Here is a 21,534-nt window from a genome sequence, read left to right on the forward strand (position 1 = left end):
TTACTCTGGGCACCTATGTGCACCTTTCATACAAGCTACTCAATACTGCCCCTGCAGCCATAAGAAGTTAACACTTTGGAGAAGTCAATGGGTTCTCAAACGGGATTCTCAAGCGAGAGACCACAGATGACATCCACCAGTTGCACATTTTACTCATAAGCTTTTTTTAAATGATCATGCAAATCTTAAAATTACTCAAAGTTGCTGTGATGCCAAATGTTTTAAAAATAAATCTAACTAATCAATAAAAAGTAGGCTACATTCAGACATAGAAGATTATGTTCTCTATAATAATAAGGGGATTAGGGTATAGGCCTACATGAGGGGATTTGATGGAGGAAGAAATGTAATCAATAAATGGGGCGATCTGGACTAGGATTAATAAAGCAATTTTACGAAATAGTCTTTACAAACTGACCCTGTATAGCATGCATGCAGCAACCACTTTAAATTATCCAGTCATATAATTCAAATTTGAAAAACCATACAAATAATTGAGGGTTGTTATCTGAAGGTAAATAGAAGACTATCAGACAAAGAGCAGTACAGCCATGATCAAAGCTTATACGAGAGACTAACGTTACATGAATCATAGCAAGCACGCAAAACCTTAAATATATCTAGCGCGTGCACACTGGCAAGGCTCAGAACTATTTGACCGTTGGTTTGCCTGTGTTGCCAGTAGCTACTCGTTGAAGCTGAAGAAACTAACATTAACTGTCAAATTGGGTAATTATCGATTATTATTACATCTAATTGTCACTGAATTTAACTAGCTCAACGTATGTAAATGCTAACCAACATTAAAGGTAAAATATCATAGCTAACATTATATCATCCGCTGTAGCTAGCTAGCTACCGTATCGTCGGTCACCTATAGCTAACAATAACGTTAGTTTAGCTGTAGCTGCAAATTAATCTGTTAGCTAACTTTAGCTAGCTAGAAAACTATTGTATAGATTGATTTAACGTAATTGCATTTTAATCTTATACTATCAGACTGCAGAGTTGTAATTGTAACGTTAATTTAAGGACGGTTGCTAGCTAAAGTAGTAACGCTAGCTATCTAAAACTTTGGACTGGAGAACACTCACTTGAAGAAGGCGCCGGAAGAGATGGCTGCCGTTTTACGGGCTCCAAACCATTGTGCCATTTAGTTTTTTTCTCTCAATGTTTGTAACTTATTTTGTACATAATGCTTCTGGCACCGTCTCTTAAGACCGAAAAGAGCTTCTGGATATCAGGACAGGGATTACTCACCTCGTACTGGACTCAACTAGTCGGACGTGAAGGATTTACTTCAGACACCCGACAAGACACAAATCCATATCATTCGCATGAAGAAGAGACTGAGATATCAGGGATGTAGGTAGGGTGGAGCCTTGGAAGGATCAGACGACGAGTGAGTAATCAGCCTTTACCATCAGTCCTATTAGCCAACATGCAGTTATTAGATAATAAAATGGATGAGCTCCGATCAAGACTATCCTACCAACGAGATATTAAAAACTCCAATATCTTATGTTTCACCAAGTCGTGGCTGAACGACAACATGGATAACATACAGCTGGCTGGGTGTTCGGACCATTGGCAAGATAGAACAGCCGCCTCCGGTAAGACAAGGGGTGGTGGTCTGTGTCAATTTGTAAATAACAGCTGGTGCACGAAATCTAATATTAAGGAAGTCTCAAGGTTTTGCTCGCCTGAGGTAGAGTATTTCATGATAAGCTGTAGACCACACTATTTACCAAGAGAGTTGTCGTCTATATTTTTTGTAGCTGTCTATTTACCACCACAAGCCGATGCTGGCACTAAGCTGTAAACGGCCATAAGCAAACAGGAAAACGCTCATCCAGCGGTGGCGCTCCTAGTGGCCGGGGACCTTAATGCAGGGAAACTTAAATCCGTTTCACCTCATTGTGATTTCATGAAATTAAATATTTTTAGTCATATTTTTTTAATTTGGCGCTCTGCAATTCAGCGGATGTTTACGAAAATGATCCCGCTAAAGGGATCTGTGCACCAAGAGGTAAAAGCCCGGGTCTGAGAATAGAATGTATTTTAGTATTTGGATTGGTCAAACTATCTCCAAGAGAATATCAAATGCTGATAGTTTCTATGTAACAGCAAATGCTGTTTGAGCTGTTTTGGCTGTTCTCACTGAGTCATTCTAACTGAGGGTAGGTCGGAGTCTGGGAGTCCCCCATCTGAGGTGCAATTGTCTGCAAATAACATGCAATTGACTGATAAGACAAGTGCCATCTATTATGATACAAACAAACTGTGATTTCTGACAGAAAATGAATTGGCTTTAGCTAAAGAAGGTTACTTACAAATTGGCAATTTGAACAATTGAGTGCCACTCATTCAAACTCATCATGCAACAAGCAAAACACTGTAATAAGAAACTGTAAACCGCACGGTGAGTCAGATGGTACCCTATAAAATGTGTTGTATATGGCTGATTTAGTTCCCAAGTATTTTACCTCCCAAAAGAATGAGCGAATGTGATGTAAAATCAATCATTGATTGTCTGACAACTTGTCTAGGGTGTATTCATTTGCCGAAGTGCTTTACTTTAGATGCTGGTCTGTGAAAACTGTCATCACCAATTTTGAGTTTGGCCTAAATCCGATTTTCAAGGCAAAAGGACATCAGGAGGAAGCATGGTAAACAAACAGTATTGATGTTTACTCGTGGAGCCTTTAGAAAGGGTGTTCAATAACTGCTCAATTCTATTCATTAATTCGAATTTGTACCGTTTGCCCTGTCCCCATTGACTATCTCAGTAAAACTGCGGCGAGAAACGGTCAATAATAAGACATGCTGCTGTCTTTACACTAATGAGCAGACAGACCGTCTGAACAGTTCAACTAAAGAGTAGAACGAAAAGTGTCACTTCAACTTCAGCTGAATGTATTCTTCATGACCGTTTAGAAAATACATTAAAACATGTATTTCTGGTGATGTACTTCTAACTATCAATCATGCCCCCCCCCCTGAGACAAACTCAAAATACTACCCTCACCACGACCATCACGCACCATAATGACCACTGTAGTCCTTCTATTCCTCAGTGCTATGCCGACACAGCCAGCTCTCCACAGACCCCCAGAACACAGAGGCAACGACCTCTGGAGCAAATTGTCACTTCAATTCGAGCCAGACCACGGAACATCACAGCACAACGTGGGGAGCCAGGGACGGAACGTGACCGGGGGCCTCAAACAGGATCAGGTGCTCCAAACCCCTGTCAAGGTGAAGGTCAGGTGGTCTTTGTCCTTGTTGGACTGAAGTGAACAGTTGACCGGATTTGGTTCTGTAACCCAAGCTTAACAGCCATATAGAATGTTAACTGCATTTCTCTGAGAAACTGTCTTAACTGTAAATGAAATGCAAATAAATGACTCACTGAATCGCCTGCAATGTCCAAAAACGTGCGAGATTTAGCAGACCAATGAGGTGTGACAAGTAAATAAATGTTTGTGTAAACTTTTACCATCAGAGACAGTTGATACTGTATACTAAATGATAGGTTCTTCTGAACATTTACATTGTACTTACCATCAAAGGTGTATACTGGACCACTTGCTACTGAAGTGTCAGAAGAACATGTTGTTGAAATAAATAAAAATATAAAAGAATCAGTAGGCATCATTATGTCCACACAATTTTCACGAGGTGAGTGTTAGTGCATTGAATCTAAGTGTTTGTAATGAAAGGCGATTGAATACAAATACACGTATTATAAAAGTACTACACCTGAAAATCGTAACATTAATAAGTTGCAGGTGTTGTGCTAAATGACTTATCCCTTACAACTGATCTGTAAACCTTCAGAATACAAAAACCCTCATCTGAACCTGTCTCCAGACACCACTCCATTACCAAATCTACAACTGGATGCTGACCGGTGGAGGCACCTGTCACCCTGGCTCTAAGGACAGCAGCACCTTTATTCTCTCCCTCCCTTTCAACCTGTGATTGACTTGAAGAGTTGAGCCGAGGAGATAGTTATATCAGATACTAACAGTTATCTAAACAGAACATTTTCATACCACCCCTCTACAACAGCTCCCAGCCTGATTGTGAAGGGGATTGTTATAATTATCATCTTTATCATAAAGAAATGTACAGCAATATTGAATCAAGAAATGAACACCCATAACTGCTCAATTCAATTGTGCCTATTCCACATCTAAACTAATAAATGATGAAACCACTCCAGAGTTCTGCTGTTGACGTGCAACATGGCCATACCATAACTTGACGAGTGCACCTTCCATGAATAGAGAATATCATATTTCCCCAGCATCACCGTGATTAGTTTCCCATTCAGAGCATTACCTTGAGCAGGCTTCACCGTGCCTTCTATTTGTGCAAAGGGAAGTTGTTCTCCACAGTTGCGACATTGTGTCGGGTCAACAATCATTCAGTTTCTAATTGATGAGAAATTTACATAATAAATACATAAAAAACAGAGAAGACACTTTGGTTGGGGGTGTGACAGACATTTTCATCTGTAGATTATTGTTCTTTTTGTTATCACCTTTTGTAAATATTGCTTAACACTCAACATATTTACTTTGGATTAGTAAGTGCTCTAAAGTTTATTAAAAAGTGCATGAACTGAGAAATAAGACTTACGTGCTCCATATTCAAAATCCTTTGCATCGGGTGAATGTACAGAGTAGCATGATGTACCATGACACAGGGGTCTTTCAGATATCTCACACTGTAGCCCGGATTGGGGCATGGGATGACGGCTCCGTGTAGTTCCAGAAATGTTCAGCAGAGTAGCATGATTTATCATGACACTGTCACGGTTCTCTTCGCCCTCCTCTGACGAGGAGTAAGAAATATCGGACCAATACGCAGCGTGGTGAGTATTCATATTTATTAGAATACTTTCAATAAAGAACAAAAACAATAAACTGACAAAATAAACGACGACGCAACAGTCCCGAAATAGTGAACACTAATAAACACAGGAACACACAAACAGGAACAATCACCCACAACCCACAATACAAAACAGGCTACCTAAATATGGTTCCCAATCAGAGACAACGACTAACACCTGCCTCTGATTGAGAACCATATCAGGCCAAACACATAGTATTAGACAAACTAGACATAAAACATAGAATGCCCACTCAGATCACAACATGACCAAACAAAACATACAAACATACAAAGCAAACTATGGTCAGGGCGTGACACTACCCCCACCCCCCCAAGGTGCGGACTCCGGCCGCAAAACCTAAACCTATAGGGGAGGGTCTGGGTGGGCTTCTGTCCGCGGTGGTGGCTCTGGCGCGGGACGTGGACCCCACTCCACCATAGTCATACCCCGCTTCAGTAACCTCTTTGGAGCGGTGACTCTCGCCGCCGACCTTGGACTGGGAACCCTAATAAAGGGCCCCACTGGACTGAGGGGCAGCTCCGGACTGAAGGGCGGCTCCGGACTGAAGGGCGGCACTGGCGGCTCCGGACTGGAGGGTGACTCAGGCGGCTCCGGACTGGAGGGAGACTCAGGCGGCGCTCCGGACTGGAGGGAGACTCAGGCGGCGCTCCGGGCTGGAGGGAGACTCAGGCGGCGCTCCGGGCTGGAGGGAGACTCAGGCGGCGCTCCGGGCTGGAGGGAGACTCAGGCGGCGCTCCGGGCTGGAGGGAGACTCAGGCGGCGCTCCGGGCTGGAGGGAGACTCAGGCGGCTCCGGACTGGAGGGAGACTCAGGCGGCGCTCCGGACTGGAGGGAGACTCAGGCGGCGCTGGACAGGAGGGAGACTCAGGCGGCGCTGTTCCCCCCATGTCTTTGTGTGGTATTGTTTATTGTAAGTGCTTGTGCACATTTGTTTGACTGGTGCGCGTCGGGTTATTGTGCCCATATTTTGTATTTCTTATGCCGTTGGTTTTACTATTAAACTGCTCCAGTTATTACCAAGTTCTGCTCTCCTGCGTCTGACTTCCCTGCCACCAGTTACGCACCCCTTACAGAGAGAGAGAGAGAAAGAGAGAGACTCAGTCAGCCTATCATTTGAAGTATTTTATTAGGCTTACTGTATGTGGTCTAAAAAGGAAGGAAAATACAATCATGAGGATCCACTTTTATATACAATATACCGACGCAAAGACAAAACATCAACTGGAATTGCATGGGTCTACTACTGAACTTTTTGTTGAAAACAAATATTTGAATGGGAAGAGACAGTCACTGGCAAACATGGTTACAGACCCAACATATAGTATCGACTCCTCCTCAAGAAAACACATGAGCTAATTATAATACAATGAAATCATTCCAACATTGCCTAAAATGATGAATAAGATACTAATGAGAGACCTATATAAGCAATAGGCCTATAACAATTTAGATGTACAAACTATGGCATAAGGGAACAATGAGCTGATAAGAGGCAATCCAATGAATTTCAATGAAGACATTCATGAGTGAGCTAAGATGGACATTGTTCAGCCCTTTTGAAATGTACAGCGACAGAATTCAGAACATGGGCCGTTCTGACAGTATTCTCCCTGTTCCACCAAGCCAGAACAGTAGGCTATGTTCTGAGGGGGAAAGGGACCAAGTTAGTAGCCCATGTGCCTCACCATAATAACAGCTTACTGACTACAAAACATACACTTAGTATTACTTTCTTAGCTTAAACCCAGACTTGGACCAAACACCATCTCCACCGAATAGCAGGCAGGGGAAGCAAAATAGTGATTTCTTTGCAACCCTTGCAGTTAGCCACTGATTTCTTCCAAACCACTCATTGTTTAATTTAAGATTTACGACCGATGAGCACCGATACATTTTGTCTATAATTTCTCTTCATATGACAAAGATTGAAAAGGATTTGCCAGTAGATTGTTGACGTGATTCATGATGATGACAGCTTCTCTAGCTAAGATTTTGAAAGTATGATGTTGACATGATCAGTCCAATAAAAGCTACGGTAGATATAACGTGATTTGACATCATTTTATCTGTGGCCAATGACCTTGAGCCTTCTTGGATGGGCACTTCTAATGTAAATCTATGGCAGCACCCAAGGTGGCTTGAACTGCCTAGCTCTCCCTGTAGATTCTGCAGTGACATAGTGTCCCCATGAGTGACAGAACACTGAGCCAATCATTGCGCAAGTAGAGGATTACCAACGCCTACGCTCTGTATTTTCCACTGGCTGCCCCTCCACCACAGAAAGCAGCGAGCGAAACACCTGCATTTTGGAGCTGCCTTAAGCAAGAAAGAGACCATGTTTGTATGCGGCTTTATTCACTCAAATGTTTTTACAATGTTTGCAAACTGATAAGTGACACGAATTAATGCCAAAATAACATGCAAAACACAGAAGTTACAGATTACTCTAAATATTTTTATAATCTTCAAGAATTTCTTTCTCCAGACCCATCTTCAACCCTGCTATGGCCCATTTTATGACCACGTGGCCTTTTTCTCAGACCCTCTCTGGTTTAGCCTTTACGAAGACCACTGCCTCCGCTGTCTCTCAGCTCTGCTAGAACCTCGGTACATTATACACTGTCATTTCGTAACTAATATCATTGCATCCCTCAAAACAGAGAAATCAAACTCATTTTGTCTTGTGTTGGTTCTCTATCGTCTTAAAAATGTTCAGGAGCGCTGATTGGTGTGGACTACCTGCTCAGGCATACTCAGAAGGCCATACTGGCCTGAGAAGCTGCTGACCTTGAGGATGAAGACATTGCAGGATGAGGACTATACAATGGACCTCAGTTTGTCATGTTATGGATGACTTCACTTCTATACCACCACCACTGACTTCGCTGCTACCAGCCCCAGGCTGCTCCTACTACAGTTCAACCTACTTCCTCCGTTGCTCAGTCTGCGTCACCCAAGTCCTATCTGTTGCCAGCCAAATACATGCATGCAAAATATTTGATTGTTTAGATTAAGTGGCAACACATGACGAGTTTCCATGTAGCCTCTGCTGTAGTATACCACTTTTTTTCTATAAAGGAGTCAATAAGTTTGACTTTTAGAAACTTAGATTAAGTTATTTCCTCTGTTCCTCTTCTACACTTACTGCAGTTTCAAAACTGCAATATTTAAAATGAAAAATGTCTGACAGCCAAGACAGTGTGATAAGAGAGAATCTGAGTCTCCAGAGCACTTGCAAATTGTTTGTTAAATGCACAGGAAAATGTGGGATGTCATCCATGTTTTAACATGCTTTTAATGTGGTGATGAGGACACCATGCCATTTAGTGGTAGAGTTGCTATTTCAGCCTTGGTCTGACGCCTTTAAAAGGTAATTTACCACCTTCACAAGCTCAGTCTCGGTGCTATGATGGGGTCTAAAACCAGACTGAAGCATTTCATATACATTGTTTGTCTTCAGGAAGGCAGTGAGTTGCTGCGCAACAGCTTTTTCAATTTTTTTGGAGAGGAATGGAAGATTTGATACAGGCCGATAGTTTTTATATTTTCTGGGTCAAGGTTTGGCTTTTTCACGAGAGGCTTTATTACTGCCACTCTTAGTGAGTTTGGTACACATCCGGTGGATAGAGAGACATTTATTATGTTCAACATAGGAGGGCCAAGCACAGGAAGCAGCTCTTTCAGTAGTTTAGTCGGAATAGGGTCCAGCATGCAGCTTGAAGGTTTAGAGGCCATGATTATTTTCATCATTGTGTCAAGAGATATAGTACTAAAACACTTGAGTGTCTCTCTTGATCCTAGGTCCTGGCAGAGTTGTGCAGACTCAAGACAACTGAGCTTTGGAGGAATATGCAAATTTAAAGAGGAGTCCGTAATTTGCTTTCTAATGATCATGATCATTTCCTCAAAGAAGTTCATGAATTTATTACTGCTGAAGTGAAAGCCATCCTCTCTTGGGGAATGCTGCTTTGTAATCAGCTTTGCGACAGTATCAAAAATAAATGTAGGATTGTTCTTATTTTCCTCAATTAAATTGGAAAAAATAGGATGATCGAGCAGCAGTGTGGGCTCTTCGATACTGCACGGTACTGTCTTTCCAAGCTAGTCGGAAGACTTCCAGTTTGGTGTGGCGCCATTTCCGTTCCAATTTTCTGGAAGCCTGCTTCAGAGCTCGGGTATTTTCTGTATACCAGGGAGCTAGTTTCTTATGTTTATGACAAATGGTTTTTGTTTTTAGTGGTGCAACTGCATCTAGGGTATTGCGCAAGGTTAAATTGAGTTCCTCAGTTAGGTGGTTAACTGATTTTTGTCCTCTGACGTCCTTGGGTAGGCAGAGGGAGTCTGGAAGGGCATCAAGGAATCTTTGGGTTGTCTGAGATTTTATAGCATGACTTTTGATGCTCCTTGGTTGGGGTCTGAGCAGATTATTTGTTGCGATTGCAAACGTAATAAAATGGTGGTCCGATAGTCCAGGATTATGAGGAAAAACATTAAGATCCACAACATTTATTCCATGGGACAAAACTAGGTCCAGAGTATGACTGTGACAGTGAGTAGGTCCAGAGACATGTTGGACAAAACCCACTGAGTCGATGATGGTGTCACACCCTGGCCTTAGTTATCTTTGTTTTCTTTATTATTTTTGTTAGGTCAGGGTGTGACATGGGGGAGGTTTGTGTTTGGGTGATTATATGGTTAAGGGGTTGTTGGGTTTTGTGTGTGTGGTTTTGTGTTGAGTGAGTATGTCTAGGTATGTCTATGGTTTAGTGAGGGTTTCTAGGTATGTCTATGGTTGCCTGAGTGGTTTCTCAATCAGAGACAGATGTCTTTCATTTGTCTCTGATTGGGAGCCATATTTTAGGCGGCCATAGGCATCATGTGTTTGTTGGGTCATTGTTTTTGTCATTGTCTTAGTCTGTGTCTAGGTCTGTGTCAAGTTTGCATGTTTTGCATTTAGTCGGTTTTGGTTTCACGGTCTTCGATTTGTTGTTTTGCTTCGTTTGGTCATCTCCTTAATAAAGAGAAGATGCATTTTTTACACGCTGCGCCTTGGTCCTTTCTCTCTCCCATGGACGATCGTGACAGAATGACCCAACCAATTTGGACCAAGCAGCGTGAAAGGAGGGAGCCAGAGCCCGTTGTGCAGATACTGGAGGTGAGCAATGGGAAGGATACAGAGACTGTTAAGGATTTATTGAGGAGTTTGGAGGAGAGTGAAAAGAGGGAGCTGCTGTGTTGGTGCGTGAGGCACGACATCCACCCGACAGATCGTGTGCGGGATGTGATGTTACCTGAGTCAGCTCTTCATGCTCGTCCTGAGTTGCGTGCTAACCGTCTGGGAATGACAGTCCCACGAACCAGGCCTCCTGTGTGCATTCCTAGTCCTACACCTCCTGTAACACCTTCCCGCCCCAGCCCAGTACCACCAGTTCCGGCACCACGCCCCAGGATTCCAGGGTGTCTCCAGAGCCATGTTCGCATTGTTGCTGCTCCCCGCACTCGCCCTGAGATGTGTGGCCCCAGCCCGGTACCACCAGTTCCGGCACCACGCACTAGGCCTAATGTGCGTATCCAGGGTCCAGTAAGCGCTGTTCCTTCTCCCCGCACTAGCCTTCAGGTGCGTGTCCCTAGCCCGGTACCACCAGTTCCGGCACCACGCACCAGGCCTATAGTGCGTCTCAGCCGGCCAGAGCTGCCAGTCTGCCCCGAACCGTCAGAGCTGCCAGTCTGCCCCGAACCGTCAGAGCTGCCAGTCTGCCCCGAACCGTCAGAGCTGCCAGTCTGCCCCGAACCGTCAGAGCTGCCAGTCTGCCCCGAACCGTCAGAGCTGCCAGTCTGCCCCGAACCGTCAGAGCTGCCAGTCTGCCCCGAGCCGTCAGAGCTGCCAGTCTGCCCCGAGCCGTCAGAGCTGCCAGTCTGCCCCGAGCCGTCAGAGCTGCCAGTCTGCCCCGAGCCGTCAGAGCTGCCAGTCTGCCCCGAGCCGTCAGAGCTGCCAGTCTGCCCCGAGCCGTCAGAGCTGCCAGTCTGCCCCGAGTCGTCAGAGCTGCCAGTCTGCCCCGAGTCGTCAGAGCTGCCAGTCTGCCCCGAGTCGTCAGAGCTGCCAGTCTGCCCCGAGTCGTCAGAGCTGCCAGTCTGCCCCGAGTCGTCAGAGCTGCCAGTCTGCCCCGAGTCGTCAGAGCTGCCAGTCTGCCCCGAGTCGTCAGAGCTGCCAGTCTGCCCCGAGTCGTCAGAGCTGCCAGTCTGCCCCGAGTCGTCAGAGCTGCCAGTCTGCCCCGAGTCGTCAGAGCTGCCAGTCTGCCCCGAGTCGTCAGAGCTGCCAGTCTGCCACGAGCCAGAGTCGCCCGCCAGCCATGATCAGCCAGAGTCGCCCGCCAGCCATGATCAGCCAGAGTCGCCCGCCAGCCATGATCAGCCAGAGTCGCCCGCCAGCCATGATCAGCCAGAGTCGCCCGCCAGCCATGATCAGCCAGAGTCGCCCGCCAGCCATGATCAGCCAGAGTCGCCCGCCAGCCATGATCAGCCAGAGTCGCCCGCCAGCCATGATCAGCCAGAGTCGCCCGCCAGCCATGATCAGCCAGAGTCGCCCGCCAGCCATGATCAGCCAGAGTCGCCCGCCAGCCATGATCAGCCAGAGTCGCCCGCCAGCCATGATCAGCCAGAGTCGCCCGCCAGCCATGATCAGCCAGAGTCGCCCGCCAGCCATGATCAGCCAGAGTCGCCCGCCAGCCATGATCAGCCAGAGTCGCCCGCCAGCCATGATCAGCCAGAGTCGCCCGCCAGCCATGATCAGCCAGAGTCGCCCGCCAGCCATGATCAGCCAGAGTCGCCCGCCAGCCATGATCAGCCAGAGTCGCCCGCCAGCCATGATCAGCCAGAGTCGCCCGCCAGCCATGATCAGCCAGAGTCGCCCGCCAGCCATGATCAGCCAGAGTCGCCCGCCAGCCATGATCAGCCAGAGTCGCCCGCCAGCCATGATCAGCCAGAGTCGCCCGCCAGCCATGATCAGCCAGAGTCGCCCGCCAGCCATGATCAGCCAGAGTCGCCCGCCAGCCATGATCAGCCAGAGTCGCCCGCCAGCCATGATCAGCCAGAGTCGCCCGCCAGCCATGATCAGCCAGAGTCGCCCGCCAGCCATGATCAGCCAGAGTCGCCCGCCAGCCATGATCAGCCAGAGTCGCCCGCCAGCCATGATCAGCCAGAGTCGCCCGCCAGCCATGATCAGCCAGAGTCGCCCGCCAGCCATGATCAGCCAGAGTCGCCCGCCAGCCATGATCAGCCAGAGTCGCCCGCCAGCCATGATCAGCCAGAGTTGCCCGCCAGCCATGATCAGCCAGAGTCGCCCGCCAGCCATGATCAGCCAGAGTCGCCCGCCAGCCATGATCAGCCAGAGTCGCCCGCCAGCCATGATCAGCCAGAGTCGCCCGCCAGCCATGATCAGCCAGAGTCGCCCGCCAGCCATGATCAGCCAGAGTCGCCCGCCAGCCAGGATCGGCTGAATCCGCCATTCAGCCAGGATCTACCAGAGACACCGAAGCGGAGATCGACTATGGTGGAGTGGGGGCCACGTCCTGCACCCGAGCCGCCGCCATATTAAGGCCTACCCCGGATCCTCCCCTAGACTTTATGTTGGTGCGCCCGGTGTTCGCACCTTAAGGGGGGGGGTTATGTCACACCCTGGCCTTAGTTATCTTTGTTTTCTTTATTATTTTTGTTAGGTCAGGGTGTGACATGGGGGAGGTTTGTGTTTGGGTGATTATATGGTTAAGGGGTTGTTGGGTTTTGTGTGTGTGGTTTTGTGTTGAGTGAGTATGTCTAGGTATGTCTATGGTTTAGTGAGGGTTTCTAGGTATGTCTATGGTTGCCTGAGTGGTTTCTCAATCAGAGACAGATGTCTTTAATTTGTCTCTGATTGGGAGCCATATTTTAGGCGGCCATAGGCATCATGTGTTTGTTGGGTCATTGAGTTAGTCAGTGTCTTAGTCTGTGTCTAGGTCTGTGTCAAGTTTGCATGTTTTGCATTTAGTCGGTTTTGGTTTCACGGTCTTCGATTTGTTGTTTTGCTTCGTTTGGTCATCTCCTTAATAAAGAGAAGATGCATTTTTTACACGCTGCGCCTTGGTCCTTTCTCTCTCCCATGGACGATCGTGACAGATGGCTCCGAAAGACTTTTGAAGTGGGTCTGTGGACTTTTCCATGTGAATATTAAAATCACCAAAATTATAATATTATCTGCTCTGACTACAAGGTCCGATAGGAATTCAGGGAACTCAGTGAGGAACGCTGTATATGACCCAGGAGGCCTGTAAACAGTAGCTATAGAGAGTGATTGAGTAGGCTGCATAGATTTCATGACTAGAAGCTCAAAAGACGAAAATGTAGTTTTTTTTTGTAAATTAAAATTTGCTATCGTAAATGTTTGCAACACCTCCGCCTTTGCGGGATGCATGGGGGATACGGTCACTAGTGTAACCAGGAGGTGAGGCCTCATTTAACACAGTAAATTCATCAGGCTTAAGCCATGTTTCAGTCAGGCCAATCACATCAAGATTATGATCGGTGATTAGTTCATTGACTACTTCCACTGCCTTTGAAGTGAGGGATCTAACATTAAGTAGCCCTATTTTGAGATGTGATGTATCACAATCTCTTTCAATAATGGCAGGAATGGAGGAGGTCTTTATTCTAGTGAGATTGCTAAGGCGAACACCGCCATGTTTAGTTTTGCCCAACCTAGGTCGAGGCACTGACACAGTCTCAATGGGGATAGCTGAGCTGACTATACTGACTGTGCTAGTGGCAGACTCCACTAAGCTGGCAGGCTGGCTAACAGCCTGATGCCTGGCCTGCACCCTATTTCATTGTGGAGCTAAGGGAGTTAGAGCCCTGTCTATGTTCGTAGATAAGATGAGAGCACCCCTCCAGCTAGGATTGAGTCCGTCACTCCTCAACAGGCCAGGCTTGGTCCTGTTTGTGGGTGAGTCCCAGAGGGCCAATTATCTACAAATTCTATCTTTTGGGAGGGGCAGAAAACAGTTTTCAACCAGCGATTGAGTTGTGAGACTCTGCTGTAGAGCTTATCACTCCCCCTAACTGGGAGGGGGCCAGAGACAATTACTCGATGCCGACACACCATTCTAGCGGGCTCATTCAGCACACTTGTGGGCGTGCTGGCAGGATGTACTGTTTTTGATTCTGTATATATGAATTACAAATCAGCCTTTACTTAAATCATGTTTCTAGTCTATTGCATAGTTACAATGTGTAATCATTGATGTCCCAGGAGCAGGAGTGGTAAACACTGTTGAAGTGTGTAATTGTAATACATACATGCAGACACAGCATCATTCAAAGAATGGAGTTTGATACACCTGCTATTGGATATGACTGAAAAAAACTTGCTAAATAGGGATTTTCTTAAATTAACTTTATGACAAAAAATATGCACAATCGTTTGTCTCTACATTAACTAACATATTCCTCTTAATTTTTTTTTTTTTTTTGCCTTACTCGTTATGACGTTATAACTACTTACATTTGCTTCCCCCGTAATGTTTTGTTAGCCATCTTTGCTGAAGAAAGTTACCAGGGACGGGTGGCTGGCGTCAAATTCGTCATTGGAACCACTCGATATGATTGGTCATATAAAAACCTTGGGACCCAAATGCATAATGAGTGCTCTAACTCCCCCTTGTGGTGGTCTGGAGCAATGAAGCCGTGACGCTGGGTACCTCTAAGTCCCGCGGTGTAAGCTCGCAACTTTTAAAGGAGGAACCACTGTATACTGTATATATCCAGAGAACACACAATTACACACTTTGTACACTTAGTTTGTAGTGCGTGGGTGTGTGTGTATTACTTTGGTTTGATGATGAATAGGGACTCCCTGCTCCATATCGGTCAGGGCTTTCGCCACTCCTCTTAGCAGACCCAAACGAGATTCCGTCAAATAGGGTTCCATCCAGCAGCGTGCAAACATAGAGAACAAACACCTTGTCCCACGTCATAGGCATCTCTGTTCCTGTGCCCTCCTGCTTCACCAACTAGAGATGGAGGGGAGGGAGGGAGAAAAAGCGAGAGAGAGAGACTGAAGGTTAGTTGTGGTGTAGCAGTGTATGGCACAATCAGCCTGTGGTAGTGCTACTATACGCCATTTACTACTTTGGGCTCCTGTTGTGTTCAAGTCTGCCTGTGGGCTGGAAAACTGTTAAAGAGGTGAAATGATTTGTGTGATGTGGAAATGTGGGAACTGTCTGACGAGACACCATGTGCTGCATCTGAGAAACCATGTGCTGCACCCCTTCACACAGCTATGTGTATCCAAAATACGCTACATGTTCAAAAGTATGTGGACACCTGCTCATCGAACATCTCATCCCAAAATCATGGACATTAATATGGAGTCGGTCCCCCTTTGCTGCTATGACAGCCTCCACTCGATGTTGGAACATTGCTGCGTGGACTTGTTCCATTCAGCAACAAGAGCATTAGTGCGGTTGGGCACCGATGTTGGGCAATTAGGCCTGGCTCGCAGTCGGCGTTCCAATTCATCCCAAAGGTGTTTGACTGGTTTGAGGTCAGGGCTCTGTGCAGGCCAGTCAAGTTCTTCCACACCGATCTCAACAAACCATTGTATGGACCTTGCTTTGTGCACTGGGGCATTGTCATGCTGAAATAGGAAAGGGCCTTCCTCAAACTGTTGTCACAGAGTTGGAATCACAGAATCGTCTAGAATGTCATTCTATGCTGTAGCATTAAAATTTCCCTTTACTGGAACTAAGGGGCCTAGCCAGAACCATGAAATACAGCCCTAGTCCATTATTCCTCCTCCACCAAACTTTACAGTGGGCACTATGCATTCGGGCAGGTAGCGTTCTCCTGGTATCTGCCAAACACAGATTTGTCTGTCGGACTTTATTTCACCTTTATTTAACCAGGTAGGCCAGTTGAGAACATGTTCTCATTTACAACTGCGACCTGGCCAAGATAAAGTATAGCAGTTCGACACTTCACCATCTGGACTATCAGCGTGATTCATCACTCCAGAGCTTTACACCACTCCAGCAGACACTTGGCTTTGCGCATGGTGATCTTACGCTTGTGTGTGGCTGCTCGGCCATGGAAACCCATTTCATGAAGCCCCCGACGAACAGTTATTGTGCTGACGTTGCTCCCAGAGGCAGTTTGGAACTGAGGACAGACGATTTTAGGCGCTACACACTTCAGCACTAGGTGGTCCCATTCTGTGAACTTGTGTGGCCTACCACTTTGCGGCTAAGCCGTTGTTGCTCCTAGACGTTTCCACTTCACAATAACAACACTTACAGTTGACCGGGAAAACTCTAGCAGGGCAGCGATTCGATGAATTGACTTGTTGGAAAGATGGCATCCTGTGACAGTGCCAAGTTGAAAGTCACTGAGCTCTTCAGTAAGGCCATTCTACTGCCAATGTTTGTCTATGGAGATTGCATGGCTGTGTGCTCAATTTTATACACCTGTCAGCCACGGGTGTGGCTGCAATAGCCGAATCCACACATTTGAAGGGGTGTCCACATACTTTTGTGTATATATAGTGTATGTCAGGCTTGCTAGCGTACCACTGCTACCTAAGTAAATAGCTAACCGTTTTCTAGAATGCTCAAAAACAGATGCTGTTTTGTTTAATAGCATCTGTTCTTAAGCATTCTAGAAAAGTTCTAGCCCAAACAGCTACAAGGACGCACTTTCATGCTAGGTTTAAGACCTCTTAATAGAGCTTAGACCCCATCTGATGTACAGAACAATCTTTAATTTATCTACAAGCATCATGAAAACTCAAACACAAATGTATTTGACTTGATGAAAATGGACCTTACTTGCTTACCACTTTTTCCATGTGGTTTCTTCCTTTACAGTTTCCATGAAATGATGGCCTCTTCCTAAGTATTTGGTCAAATTATTAATTTGTGAATGGTCTCCTAGAAATAAGGGTGACTCTACTTAGCCTTTTTGCTCAACATACATTTGACATTACAGTCTAGTCATTTAGCAGATACTCTTACCCAGAATGACATTTTTGAGGTTTGAGGTTACATGCCTTAATCAAGGGCACACATTTTTCACCTAAGTCGGCTCGGAGATTTGAACCAGCAACCTTTTGGGTACTGGCCCAACGCTCTTAACCGCTAGGCTACATGCCACCGCTACTTACCCCTCTCCCCTACAGATGGGTCACACGAATAGTTGTGTCTTTTAATAATTTTAAGCATCTTTTAACAAAGGCTTAACACCTAAACAGTTTGTTGCTTTCAAGACATCTGGGAACTCTGGGGAAAAAATTGTTCAAATGATGACGTCAGTCATCTTAGGGTTGGAAAGTCAGAGCTCTAGAAAGAGGCCAGAGTTCCCGACTTGGAATTCCGAGTTGGATGACCATTCAAAAAAAATAATCCCAGTCGGAAACAAATCCTCCCCCCCCCCGAGTTCTCAGTTGTCTTGAACACACTGAAGTCAGAAGTCTGAGATTTACGAGCTCCCAGTAGTTTAAAATGCGGAACAAGGTCCCTGGCTTGTCATATTAACCATTATACAGTACTGTGCAAAAGTATTAGGTAGGTGTGAAAAAATGCTGTAAAGTAAGAATGCTTTCAAAACTAGACATGTTAATAGTTTACATTTATCAATTAACAAAATGCAAAGTGAGTGAACAGAAGAAAAATCTAAATCAAATCCATATTTGGTGTGACCACCCTTTGCCTTCAAAACAACATAAATTCTTCTAGGTACACTTGCACAAAGTCAGGGATTTTGTAGGCATATAGTCAGGTGTATGATGAAACAATTATACCAAACAGGTGCTAATGATCATCAATTCAATATGTAGGTTGAAACACAATCATTAACTGAAACAGAAACACCGTGGCAAGACTGAGCACAGCAAGAAGACACAAGGTAGTTATACTGCATCAGTAAGGTCTCTCCCAGGCAGATATTTCAGACAGGAGTTTCCAGATGTGCTGTCCAAGCTCTTTTGAAGAAGCACAAAGAAATGGGCAACGTTGAGGACCGTAGACGCAGTGGTCGGCCAAGGAAACTTACTGCAGCAGATGAAAGACATCATGCTTACATCCCTTCGCAATCAGAAGATGTCCAGCAGTGCCATCAGCTCAGAATTGGCAGAAAACAGCGGGACCCTGGTACACCCATCTACTGTCTGGAGAAGTCTGGTCAGAAGTGGCCTTCATGGAAGACTGTGGCCAAAAAGCCAAACCTCCGACGTGGAAGCCAAGTGACTCAACTATGCACGAAAACATGGGAACTGGGGTGCAGAAAAATGGCAGAAGGTGCTCTGGACTGAGGAGTCAAAATATTTGAAATATTTGGCTGTAACAGAAGGCAGTTTGTTCAGCGACGGGCTGGAAAGTGGTACACGAATGTGTCTGCAGGCAATGGTGAAGCATGGTGGAGGTTCCTTGCAAGTTTGGGGCTGCATTTCTGCAAATGGAGTTGGGGATTTGGTCAGAATTAATGGTCTCCTCAGTGCTAAGAAGTACAGGCAGACACTTATCCATCACGCAATACCATCAGGGAGGCATCTGATTGGCCCCAAATTTATTCTGCAGCACGACGACCCCAAATATACAGCAAAAGTCATTCAGAACTATCTTCAGCGTGAAGTACAAAGAGTCCTGGAAGTGATGGTATGGCCCCCACAAGAGCCCTGATCTCAACATCATATAGTCTGTCTTGGATTACACAAAGAGAGAGAAGCACACGAGGCTGCCTAAATCCACAGAAGAACTGTGGTTAGTTATCCAAGATGTTTGGGACAACCTACCTGCCGAGTTCCTTCAAAAACTCTGCAAGTGTACCTAGAAGAATTGATGCTGTTTTCAAGGCAGAGGTTGGTCAGACCAAATATTGATTTGATTTAGATTTTCTGTTCTCACTTTGCATTTTGTTAATTGATAAATATAATCTATTAACATGTCTATTTTTGAAAGCATTCTTACTTCACAACATTTTTTCACACCTGCCTAAACCTTTTGCACAGTACTGTATATTTTTTCAGTTATAAAAAAAAGAAGAAAAAAGACCATCGGTTTGCTTGAATTCAATTTAGCTCTGTATTTGAGCCCAACGTGCCGTTTCTCTACAGAAATCAAGTCGAGACATACAGTGCATTCGGAAAGTATTCAAACCCCTTCAAATGTTCTATATTTTGTTACGTTACAGCCTTATTCTAAAACGGATTAAATATATATATACTGTATATACACTGCTCAAAAAAATAAAGGGAACACTTAAACAACACAATGTGACTCCAAGTCAATCACACTTCTGTGAAATCAAACTGTCCACTTAGGAAGCAACACTGATTGACAATAAATTTCACATGCTGTTGTGCAAATGGAATAGACAAAAGGTGGAAATTATAGGCTATTAGCAAGACACCCCCAATAAAGGAGGGGTTCTGCAGGTGGTGACCACAGACCACTTCTCAGTTCCTATGCTTCCTGGCTGATGTTTTGGTCACTTTTGAATGCTGGCGGTGCTTTCACTCTAGTGGTAGCATGAGAAGAAGTCTACAACCCACACAAGTGGCTCAGGTAGTGCAGCTCATCCAGGATGGCACATCAATGCGAGCTGTGGCAAGAAGGTTTGCTGTGTCTGTCAGCGTAGTGTCCAGAGCATGGAGGCGCTACCAGGAGACAGGCCAGTACATCAGGAGACGTGGAGGAGGCCGTAGGAGGGCAACAACCCAGCAGCAGGACCGCTACCTCCGCCTTTGTGCAAGGAGGAGCACTGCCAGAGCCCTGCAAAATGACCTCCAGCAGTACAAAAAGTGCTGTAATTTCTAAACGGTGCACACGTTATGGATCAATCAATCAATAAAATGTATTTATAAAGCCCTTTTTACATCAGCCGATATCACAAACTATATTCTGTATAGTATATAACTACACAGAAACCCAGCCTAAAACCCCAAACAGCAAGCAATGCAGATGTAGAAGCACAGTGGCTAGGAAAAACTCCCTACAAAGGCAGGAATCTAGGAAGAAACCTAGAGAGGAATCAGGCTCTGAGGGTCAGGCTCTGAGGGGTGGCAGGGTCCTCTTCTGGCTGTTCCCGGGTGGAGATTATAAGAGTATTTGGCCATTTAAGGCCAGATTGTTCTTCAAGATGTTCAAACATTCATAGATGACCAGAAGGGTCAAATAATAATCACAGTGGTTGTAGAGGATGCAACAGGTCAGTACCTCAGGAGTAAATGTCAGTTGGCTTTTCATAGCCGAGCATTCAGAGGTCGAAACAGCAGGTGCGGTAAAGAAAGAAAGAGAGAGAGAGAGTTGAAAACAGCAGGTCCGGGACAAGGTAGCACGTCCGGTGAACAGGTCAGTGTTCCCTAGCCGCAGGCAGAAAAGTTGAAACTGAAGGAGCAGCACAACCAGGTGGACTGGGGACAGCCAGGAGTCATCAGGCCAGGTAGTCCTGAGGCAGGGTCCTAGGGCTCAGGTTCTCCGGGGGAGGAGGGACAGGACACCAAATAAGACAGGATAATTACACCAGATATAACAGACTGACCCTAGCCCCCCGGCACATAGACTATTGCAGCATAACCTCAAATTAAAGCTGACAGTCTGCACTTTAACCTCAGTCATTGTATCATTTCAAATCCAAAGTGCTGGGGTACAGAGCCAAAACAACAACAAAATGTTCACTGTCTCAATACCTTTGAAGCTCGCTGTACATACACAATTGAAATATTTGATTATTTCATAGTAATTTCCTATTTTTCTATTGCTTTCTACCCAATGTGGACCAGACAGAGACATTGGAATATTTAAAATGTTTTGGCAATTGAATGTTGAATAGTTTGGTCTTTGGAATTTCCATTAAAAAGCTTTACAGTCATTGTAAAACAATTGATCATAACGAAATTATTTAAATTATCAAACCGAACTGACCTCAAAAAGCACTAATCGCTCAGCACTAATGGAGTCAGGAAAATGTTCTGTTGCTTCGAATCACTGCAATCCACGGCAAATACTTTGCATCACAAACCATATCAAATTCAAACATTGCATTGCATAATTCAAGGCAGTACACAATTAGATAGCTAACTGAGATATAGAGTTAGCTTGCTACCAACTAACTGTAGCTACTTTAGTTGTAATGTACACTATCATTATGCACAATCATGTAAACTCGCTAGGCTGGAGAAAATGTTCATCATTTCTAAGTGTCACCAACAGTTGAAGAGATGCCCAGCAAATCAGGACCGGCTCCTTTTAGGCAACTTGTTAGCTTTCACTGGAGCTCCCAATCAGACCATTTGGGGATGAAGACATTCGTCAGATGTTCCTTATCCGGCAAAGTACAGACATCGGGGAATTATCAAGAATAGTAACCTAACCTTCTACGATCGTGAGGAAAGTGTTCCAAAGTATACGCCACAAGCGACACCATCTAAAAATCCATATTACATTCGTTTAAAAAAAGCAGAGGTGTTTTGACAAACCCCGACAAAAAGGGTCAACAGCAGTTATCCACAGCCATCGCTCCTCCTTCTCAGTGGCATCGATCACCCCTCATCGCTAGCTCCTCCTTCTCAGTGGCATCGATCACCC

General features: G+C 45.4%; 1 long non-coding RNA gene across 1 annotated transcript; it reads right to left on the minus strand.

The window, feature by feature from the left end:
- Positions 1 to 4,880: 4,880 nt before the first annotated feature.
- Positions 4,881 to 21,216, minus strand: LOC129862912 (uncharacterized). The gene is made up of 2 exons (XR_008760849.1): positions 14,784 to 21,216; positions 4,881 to 5,993 (listed from the first exon to the last, which is right to left on the minus strand). It is a non-coding gene; the product is annotated as an uncharacterized LOC129862912 (long non-coding RNA).
- Between the last annotated feature and the right edge of the window lie 318 nt (positions 21,217 to 21,534).

This window comes from Salvelinus fontinalis, chromosome 9 (genome assembly GCF_029448725.1).
Source record: "Salvelinus fontinalis isolate EN_2023a chromosome 9, ASM2944872v1, whole genome shotgun sequence".
NCBI classification, from domain to species: Eukaryota; Metazoa; Chordata; class Actinopteri; order Salmoniformes; family Salmonidae; genus Salvelinus; species Salvelinus fontinalis.